The sequence below is a fragment of the Coturnix japonica genome, chromosome 2, assembly GCF_054131305.1.
Source record: "Coturnix japonica strain WE chromosome 2, WE-NBRP24, whole genome shotgun sequence".
NCBI lineage: Eukaryota > Metazoa > Chordata > Aves > Galliformes > Phasianidae > Coturnix > Coturnix japonica.
In genome coordinates, this window is record NC_140664.1 from 102,017,825 (window position 1) to 102,027,187 (window position 9,363).

The 9,363-nt window shown below is 44.9% G+C and overlaps 1 pseudogene; it reads left to right on the forward strand.

Annotated features, from left to right (window-relative positions):
• Positions 1–7,351: 7,351 nt before the first annotated feature.
• LOC146762096 (uncharacterized) lies at positions 7,352–7,971 on the forward strand (annotated as a pseudogene).
• Positions 7,972–9,363: the final 1,392 nt, after the last annotated feature.

The following is a 9,363-nucleotide window of genomic DNA, read 5'->3' on the forward strand; positions in this document are numbered from 1 at the left end:
AGTGCCAGTTTAAGTCAAAACAACATCCAATATTGCAAATTAGGATTCCAGATTCCAGGATGAGATCTATTAGTCTTTCTCTGTTTAACTAATTAAAAACAGAGAGGGACAGAATTTGTTTTGTCATTCTTCCGTCCGTAGGATTCCTTCCACTCGCTGGAAAAAGGACACAAAATTCCCGTCATTTATCTTAAGATATCGGCTGGCTCACCCATCTGTGAGCAAAGAATGTTTTTGCTTAGCTTGCTTAACTAAATGAAGCTTGGTTCGCTTGCTTGCAGCTGAAGACAAATTAGGCTGATTATATAGGAAAGGGAATACAGTGCATCTAGGAATTAAACTGCGACTGGGTATTTGGGATGAATGAAATGAATAGGTTGCAACAGCTCTGCATCACTCTAGCAGTCAGCAGTCCCCCTCTTTATCAATCTTTTTAAAGCACTACGAAAATAATTCTGTTATTCTCGCGTGTGTGTAAGCTGCTGTTTTGCAAGGATAGATTTCTAAAGAAACAAAGAAATCCACAAGCAAACTATTTCACTTTGGTATGGAAGCATTGCAGAGCTGAGCCGAGCTGCTCCATACATCAGCAGCAGAGCTCCTTCCAGCCCACATCCCCAGGCTGCTTAGTATATGAAGGCAGCAGCAGCATCGTGTCCTCCAGCACCTTGCTACCCACATCGCTCACTCGGTGGGATGCTATAGAACATCCACCTTACCTCTGCAAGTGCCTGGCAGGCAGTGTATCACATTGCCTGCTCCTGGGGGGTGGGGAGGAGGATGAAGTTCTGAGTTCTTCAATTGTAGAGGGTTTTCAGTTATTATTAGCGTGTTTCAGCCCAAATCACAAGCATCTTCCCTTGATAAGAATGATAATTGGTGTCAAAATCTTTGTTCCTTCAATTGCAATTTTGGGCTGATAATATGGGCTGTGCTAGAGGAATAAAGCACACCATAATTTTGGTAAGAAGTCATCTCTGCTGGCATTCTGGGTGCAATGATTTTTGAGAAGACATCCACTATTTTTGAGTTTGGACCATAAAAGTGTGTATTCAAAATACACAGATAAAAAAGATCTCATGGGAATGTTCCGGCGGCATAGCACGAAGATGAGACCATCCCTTCTATGCCTGTTTTTCAGTGTAATCGAAATATCTGTACATCCCAAAACAATGGAGTTTTAGGTGTTCAGGTCCCCTCTGAAACACACATCCTCCTTTATGCTGTTCCAGGTACTTGCTGAGGTGTGGTAGTTCCCGTTTGGTGGTCTCTCCCCTCAGTATGGAGTGAAAATGAAAGCAGAAGAGTGCCTCTGTGCTCGCTGGAGTCTATGCAGACTTTGAACACCATTAGCCCCTTTGCAATGCTGGTTCTGCAGCTCCATAGCGCCCTCACAGGGTAAGGAAGACTTTTGCATCTTTTGATGTCAATTTGGGAAGGAAAAGCAATTCCTCTTGTAATAGAAAACATACATTTCTTGGATAGTGGATGTTGCGTGTATACTGAAATCAGATGAAAAATAAAAGGAAAATATTTGTGCCAAGATAGGACAAAAGTTTCTGGGAACGGTGATAGAGGCTCAAGCAGGCAGAAATGAAACTAGGGAACTTCCCACGGAAATTTCATAGAATCAGAGAATATCCTGAGTTGGAAGAGACCCATAACAATGTCCAACTTCTGGCTCCACATAGGATCACCCAAAAATCAGACCGTATGTCTAGGAGTGCTGTTCAGATGCTTCCTCGACTCTGGCAAGCTCAGTGCTGTGAGCACTTCCCTAAACCACTTTCTCGTGACCACTTTTCCATGACCCTTTTCTCTAAACAAAGAACTCCACAAAGACCTCTGCAGCTTGTGGATCAAAAGACCTTTTATGATCATCTTGAGGAAAGACAGTCTGGAGGAGCACTCTGACTTGTATTTCCAACTCTGCGTAACACCTCATCTACTGGCTATTGCATACAGATAAACTGCTACCTCTAAGGCAACAGAAAGACATAAATATTGAGGTTGCTTCACCTACAGTGATGCTGGGACTCCAAGCCAAAGTGAATATGGAACCCAGTTCCTCAGAGTCCCAGCTCACATTTTCAGCTAAAGCCATCTCTTTTTCCCATCACAAGTTTCCAAATTTTCTTGACTTTCCATCTGCCTTCCTGCAGCCTGGCCATCCTCTCTCCCAACTGACTCCTGCCTACATGCTCAGACCATTCTCTCTCCCTAGATGACCAGTTGCTATGGGTGGCTCTGAAGCTCGGTGTCAGTCTTGTGTTTTCCATGCTGTTTAAGCAGCATGGATTGTCTTGGCAGACAGGCTCTTCTGCTTTCTCATGTCAACTACTACACAGAATATTCAAGATTACAGAAAAGCAACGGAGCATTTTCTAAACCACAGACAAAAGCTTTTTTCTCTCAATAAAAATATTCGGACTGCTGTAGCAACTACAAACCCAGACATTCTCTGTCCACTGAAATGTGATGCTGATCTTATTAAGAAATCTGAACAGAACTTGTCTTTCAGAGCTCACAAAAAAACATGGGAAGCAAATATAACAAGCCAAATCCCCAGTGTGCGATAACACAGGTGATACAATACGGTTTATAGGGTTTGGTCTAAATTGGATGCTGTCTCCCTAAACGCTATTAGGTGTTCATGAATATAGGTAAGCAGTTTCCTTTTATCTAATGTCTTGTTTTTCCTCTGATATAAGAGTCTCCTGCTCTACCATATAAACTTCTTTTGATGTATTGATACACCACAGATTTGTCAATCCCAGGGAAAACAAGACAAATGATCATAATACTGTTTCTTTTGTATCACAGTTGTTGAGCTTTCACGGTACAAGCATCATAGTGAAATGACTAACTGCATATGTGAGCGCACATCCAGCTTTCTTATGAAAAACTGCATTCCAAATGCGCACGCATAGATTTCTATAGCAGCCTTACAAACAGACACTCAGTCATATCCGAACTTACAAACCATACGCTACAGGCAACCAGAGAGATAAACCCTTGTCTGACAATGAACAGCTTTGTCTCTTCCCCAGCTACAGCTCTCTGCCGCGTTGAAAACAATTCTGCATCTGCTGGAGAATCCCAGCTCTGCGATCAGAAAACCGCTCTATCTCAACGCGGTACAGTGACCGAATGCCAGATTTAAAATACAGGCAGGCATTATATGATTTCATTACACGAATGAAATACGTGTGATGTACAGATGCACCTCCTTTCAGACATTATTTAAGAAACTGCCTTTCTTTCCAGAAAAGACAGCTTACGAATCCTGATTTTTTTATTACTAAATATTTATAGTAATGTTGTGGGTATCTAAAGGGAAACAACCGACCAAACAAAAAAGCAGCAATTCATGTTATACATATTTGGCATTTTTCCCTAAAAACCAGCACAAAGCTGCACCCATCAGAGATGTGGATATTTTGTAAAATAACAGCGCTTTTCTTGGTGCCACGAAGGATGAAATTTAACTGAAATTGTACTTGGCTGCTGAAATACGTGTAATGTAACAAAACTCATACCCTTAGCAACGTTAATAGGTAGCTTGCCGTAGCAGCTCTCAGCTCCCTGATCCTCACAACGACTTTCTGCGGGAAGCTGCAGTGTCCCCAGAAACCTGTATGCAGGGAAATCTTATAAAGCAGTCACACAGCAAGAAACAAAATGGGATCGGGGCAAAAGGAACAGCAGAAACTCCCTTGGTTTTTTTTTTAGCAGCAGAGCCTTTCTCTCTTTTGCAGCACCAGCATCTCCCCCTAAGGAGTGCAACCCTGTGGCTCCACGTATTGGGAAATGCCTTCCCAATATCGGCACTCTGCCTTTCTGCTGCCTTGCCAGCAGAGAGAGGAGTGAGGAGGAGCACAGCGGGGTCAGGGAGCTGGGGGTGACCTCACACCTCCTCACAGGCATCTAGAGGAGCTTCTGGGGGAAAAACAGGATTTACACACAAGTGAGAATGCTAGGTTTCTGCAATGCAGGAGAACAAGGCTGCACGGCTTACATGTAAAATTGAAGCCAGCCACACACACTGGAACTGCAGCTTCAGTCAAGCTGCATCATTTTATATTTCTGCTGTGCAAAGAAGAGCATGTGCAGCATGGGACGAGCCCTTCTGGGCACACAGGGATTCCCCAAACAAATGCCCAGTGAGAGGCATCATGAAAATTTGTGGAGAAAGTCTTTCCCTAGAAAAGCCTTCTGCAGATGGATATGAGCTGCAGCCACGGTTTCTAACCCATTCACAAGAGGCTTACTGCTAGTAAAATTTCTGTTCTAGGGTCTTCCCCTCCATATAAACAAACAAATGAACATTACAAAGATAATTTACAAACTGACAACTAATAAAGCACGAGCCATGGTCAGAAGCTGATGCAGACCCACTTTAACCATCACGTCTTGATACTGCATATGCTGTTATTTCCCAGTTTTGAGCAAACCTGGCAATGAACACCAGCTCTCTTCCACAACCAGGACAGGGCTCAGAGCTCACAGCGTCACCAGCCGCATCTGCAGACACATTTCCAGCAGCATCTAAAACATTTGGTTGCTAATTCCTATCTACCCGGAAAAGCCCCCATCCAGGATTTCCTGGAAACCTATTCAGGATACCCAGCAAGTCCCTGTTCTGCCATGTTCTCAAGCTAGGAAAATAAATGCAGGCAAGAATTTTAAAGGGATAATTATGGGAGCATGACACATGAGGCAAAAATGGAGGCAGTGCTTACTATGCTCTAACATTTCCCCTTTCATACTATCAAAAGATCAAGTACTTAAGCCTGCTGAACCTCAAGGGCTATGAAACCCTGAGCTCAAACAGAAGCTGACAATGAGAGGCATTTCCTAAAGCTGCCCTAGCAGTGCTTCCTGCTGAAACGGGGAGGGTCACAAATGTAAATCTCATTTGGAAAGTTTCTAACCCCGGGGATAATATTCAGCGGTGCTGCCACTCTCACTGCCATCTGCACTAGCAAGTGGTTCAGGCTGAACGAGGCAGCTCCATCCCCCTGCGTGAGCCCAATTGTTTGCATTCTTGCACAAATGTGTGAATGGCAGCCTTCCGGCGAAGCAAATGCTTGGTCTGCTCCCTTCAAAGTGTTTGTGAGTGATCCTTGCCCTGCTGGCTTCATCCTTAATTGGCCTACACGGTGGGGAGCAATTAAAAATAAATGGAGGCTTGCTGCGCAGCTGGAAGGGAAGTTCTGCCACTCCAGGCATGAGCGCAGCTACCTTAGTCCATGGCATGCACAAAGCACTGGGAATGGCAAGAGGGAGAGACCTGGATACTGAAAGCATGTGCCATAGAAGAAAATCACCTCGTAGGCTCCAAGAAGGAGCTTCAAAGCTATTATTATGTCTGGGGCAGGAGCATGCTCGCCCTGGTGTTTCTGCTTGATGTGAGAATGGTGTTTCTGCTATGCCTGTAGCTCAGACTTGGAACTTCTCACAGTCTTTGCAGAATGGCTCCTGTCCATGGGGAAAAGGAGGTTTCTTCAAATGAAACTATCGGAAGTTGTGAAGACAACTAAAATGTGATAATTTCCAGCTTCTTATTCAGGAAGGTGCACTATAAGGACGAAAACATAATCCTGGCCAGTTACTGAATTAAATCCTGAATTAGAAATACAGACTTTTGCTACACACCAGCCGGTATATCCAGGACATTCAGTAGTGGATTAAAACACAAAAAGGGGGAGATGAGAATCACTCGCTTTTTCTTGGATCCCAGAAGACATTTGATGCTGAAGGTGGTCAGCTTCACCCAGGGATCGAGCAAGTAACTCATGTCTCCAACAGCCATTTAATAAACACCAGGTACGTGTCATTACAAAGCTGCAAGGTTGCATATCTCTTTTGCATCTTGCTGCTTTGTTATAAATCATTTCAATGCTTCCTGTAGCAAAGTTGCTTCAGACTTTCTAGGAAAATTTTTAATTTCATAGTGGGATAAAAAGGGATGGAATCCACAATGGAAAATCTCCAGGACATACTTTTCTCTTGCCTCTATTTGTTGATACAGCGAATAAAGAACTTTATACAGATGATATCCTGTGATATCCTGAAAAAATCTAAGCTGTAATTACTAAGAGCTTAGATCTTTACAGGAAGCTGCCACTCTTTCTAAGCAGATTCAACAAGCATAAGACAGGAACAGTGTATGGGCACACACTGCTTGCTACTCTCATTTCTACACCCAGTGTTTAGAATGGAAATCTAGGTATATCTCTGAAAATTACCACTCCTGTAGCTGATGTGTGATGTTCAATTTCTGCAACACAAGTAGTGAGTGTGCCAGAAAGGTCTATTTTGCAGAATCACAGAATGTCCTGAGTTGGAAAGGACTCACAAGGATCAACGAGTACAACCCCACCTCCACACAGCACCACACAAAACCCAGACCCAGTGTCTGAGAGTTCTGTACAAACACTCTTTGAACTCCAGCGCTGGGGCCATACCCACTGCCCTGTGCAGCCCGTTCCATGCCCACCACCCTCTCGTGCAGACCCTGTCCCTGACCCCCAGCTGCCCCTCCCCTGGCACAGCTCCATGCTGTTCCCTCGGGCCCTGTCTCTGTCACACAGCACAGAGCTCGGAGCTGCAGCTGCCATCAGGCCTCCATCAGCTCCTCTGCTCTGCACTGAGCTAACTCAGGGACCTCAGCCACACTTCATATGTCTTGCCCTACAGACCCTACTGACCTTCCCCATCTTTGTTGCCCTCTTTGTACAGTCTGTAATAATTTTATCTCCTTATTATGTTGTGGCACCCAGAACTTCACACAGTGCTTAAGGTGAGGCTTCACAGTGCAGAGTGGAGTAGGACAAGCCCTTCCCTCTCCCAGCTGGCAGTGTGTGCCTGACGCACTGCCCCAAGGTATGGTTGGCCCTTTGGGATGCCAGGGCATGCTGCTGACTTAGGTTCAACTTATAGCGAGCCAGAACTCCCAGTCCCTTTTGCAGGGCTGCTTGTTCCCCAGTCTGTACACACAGCCAGGTCTGTCCCATCCCAGGTGCAGAATCCAGCCCTTGCTCTGCATGCAGACAGTGACCACCCCCTAATTTGTCAGTACTCCCTTTTAGCATCTTCCACAAATGTATTTAATGTAACTTCCAGGTCTTTATTGGAGTCATCAATAATAACATTAAATAAAACTGGTTTGAAAAGGAGGCCCTATGGAATCCCATTAGTCACAATCAAGAAAACTCTCAGGTCATAGACTCCCCTTGCCCAGCACAACCATGTTTTGGTCATCATGGGGCATTCCTAGGGTCACACTGCCATGGCTGTATGTCACCAGCTACCTCCCTGACGACCCCTATACATAAGGGGACCCTGACAACAAAACACCAGTTGCACAGCAACTTGCACCTTGGTGGCAGCAACAACTGACACAAGGAGCACTTTGGAGAGTGGCTTTCCCTCCCACTGTGGGAGCCTTTCTGGAGGAAGATGGATCCTCCTCCACCAAAGAAGCTAAAGCTTCAGAGGAGCAGCAGCAAAACCAAACTGATGGATGTTGATCATCCTGAAGGTGACATCGAGCCCATGGAGGTGGACCTACCTCCAGAGGAAGAACCAATGGAGGTGACCCTACACCCATCAGGGCAGGGCAAGCACTATAACATCATGCTTGCCTGAAGACGTTGCCACATCCTTCCGTGGTGTGCCAGGGGCTCTCAGTTTTAATATTGGTGTTGAACTGTCACCATCTGACAGAGAACCCCTGCACTAGCTGCTGCTCTCTGTCACCCTTTCTTCCCCATCCCTCATCCTTCCCCAAGACCTCTCACCTCTTCTTTCTCAAGCTCTGAGGAATAGGGAAAGATGGGAACTGAGACTGGTACCCTCTGACCTACTGCATGGGGATAACAGAAAAAGTCCAGACAGCCATGAGCTCCCTGCAACCTCCAGGCAAGCCCTGAGGAAGAGGGAAGGGCTGGGACTGGCATCCTCTGAGCTGCTGCACCCAGACATCAGGAGGAGTCCAGCAGACAGCCCCGAGCTCCCCACAGCCTCCAGGCAGCATCAGAGAAGCTACAGAGGCAGTTGCTCCTTTGGAGAAGCAGAAGACTTCGGTTTGGACTGGAAGAAGGGCTGAAGTTCAGCATGAAGATCCATTCCAGTTGCTCCATTAGAACTTTTTTTCAAGGCAGAACAGCAAAAAAAAAAGGACAACATAAAATAACCACAAAACAATAATAAAATATATATATATAATACAAGCAAAACAAGCAAGTTCTTCTACATTCCTGATACTTTAGAATCTGCAGTGGGACTTGCCACAACATCCAAGGGCCCAGCCCTGGCCTCCGTCTGCAGGGCAGGTCCAGCTCTCTGTCAATGCTCAATGGCAACAGTGAGCGCAGCCTGGGGGGAGAAGTGCTCAGCCTCCAGACAGAACTTCAGGAGCAGACAAGCAGGCTGAGGGTATCAGGATTCAGAAAAGGGGATGGCCTGGGGCAGGTGCAGAATCCAGCACTTGCTCTTGTTCAACCCAGTACTCTGGGATTGTAGAGAGATCCTCTCTCAGGAAATGAGCTACAAGAAGCAGCACAGAAATATTTCTTTTGCAGTAGATTTCAACCTCAGAGGACAAATGGGTCGTATTAATTGGATTTCTGCATAGGAATATCTCAGGTCTTAAATTTCACTGGCAGCATATGATTTGCTCAGCTGTTGAATTATAATGTCTAGATTTATGTACAAGCACATCCATTTGATGCGTTCTTAGTAGACACCTCTGAAACACCTCCAAACCTGCAAGATTTCAGCAGCAGGAGGGGACTGGGGGGCTGTGGAGAAGCTTTTCATGTTCTCTCCATAGAGAGCTGGAGAAGATAATATAATCCATAATTCTTCTACAAAGCAATGTCACTCATCCAAGGCACTTTCCTTTTAGCCCATTAATTTGTAATACAGTTTGTAAAAAAAAGAAAAAGTTCAAAATGATGCAAATCTCTATAAAATAGCTGAGTGGAGAAACAGTGAGGGGCCAGTTGCTTAGTGATAATCACAAAGGCGGGGAAGAAAACACTGCAAGCCCAGCTATATCTGTGCAGTCAATGTGATGAAAAGGCCGTGGCCTTGCATGGAAACAACATTGAGCTGCTTTGTTGCGTTGCTTGCAAAGATTTCTTATATGCTCATTCTACTTGATTACACTCAACACTGATAATCAGGTCTTTTGACTCCAGGGTTAAATTTCTCCTACTAAGTAATGCTTAGAGTTCTAATATATTGTTACTGTAACCTTGATAATAAGGTCTTTAAAATCAGGTCCTATTTCAAAGCAAAGAATAATATAGTGTGTCTTGCATATACTATGTGTTCCTCACACGTATTTAAAGC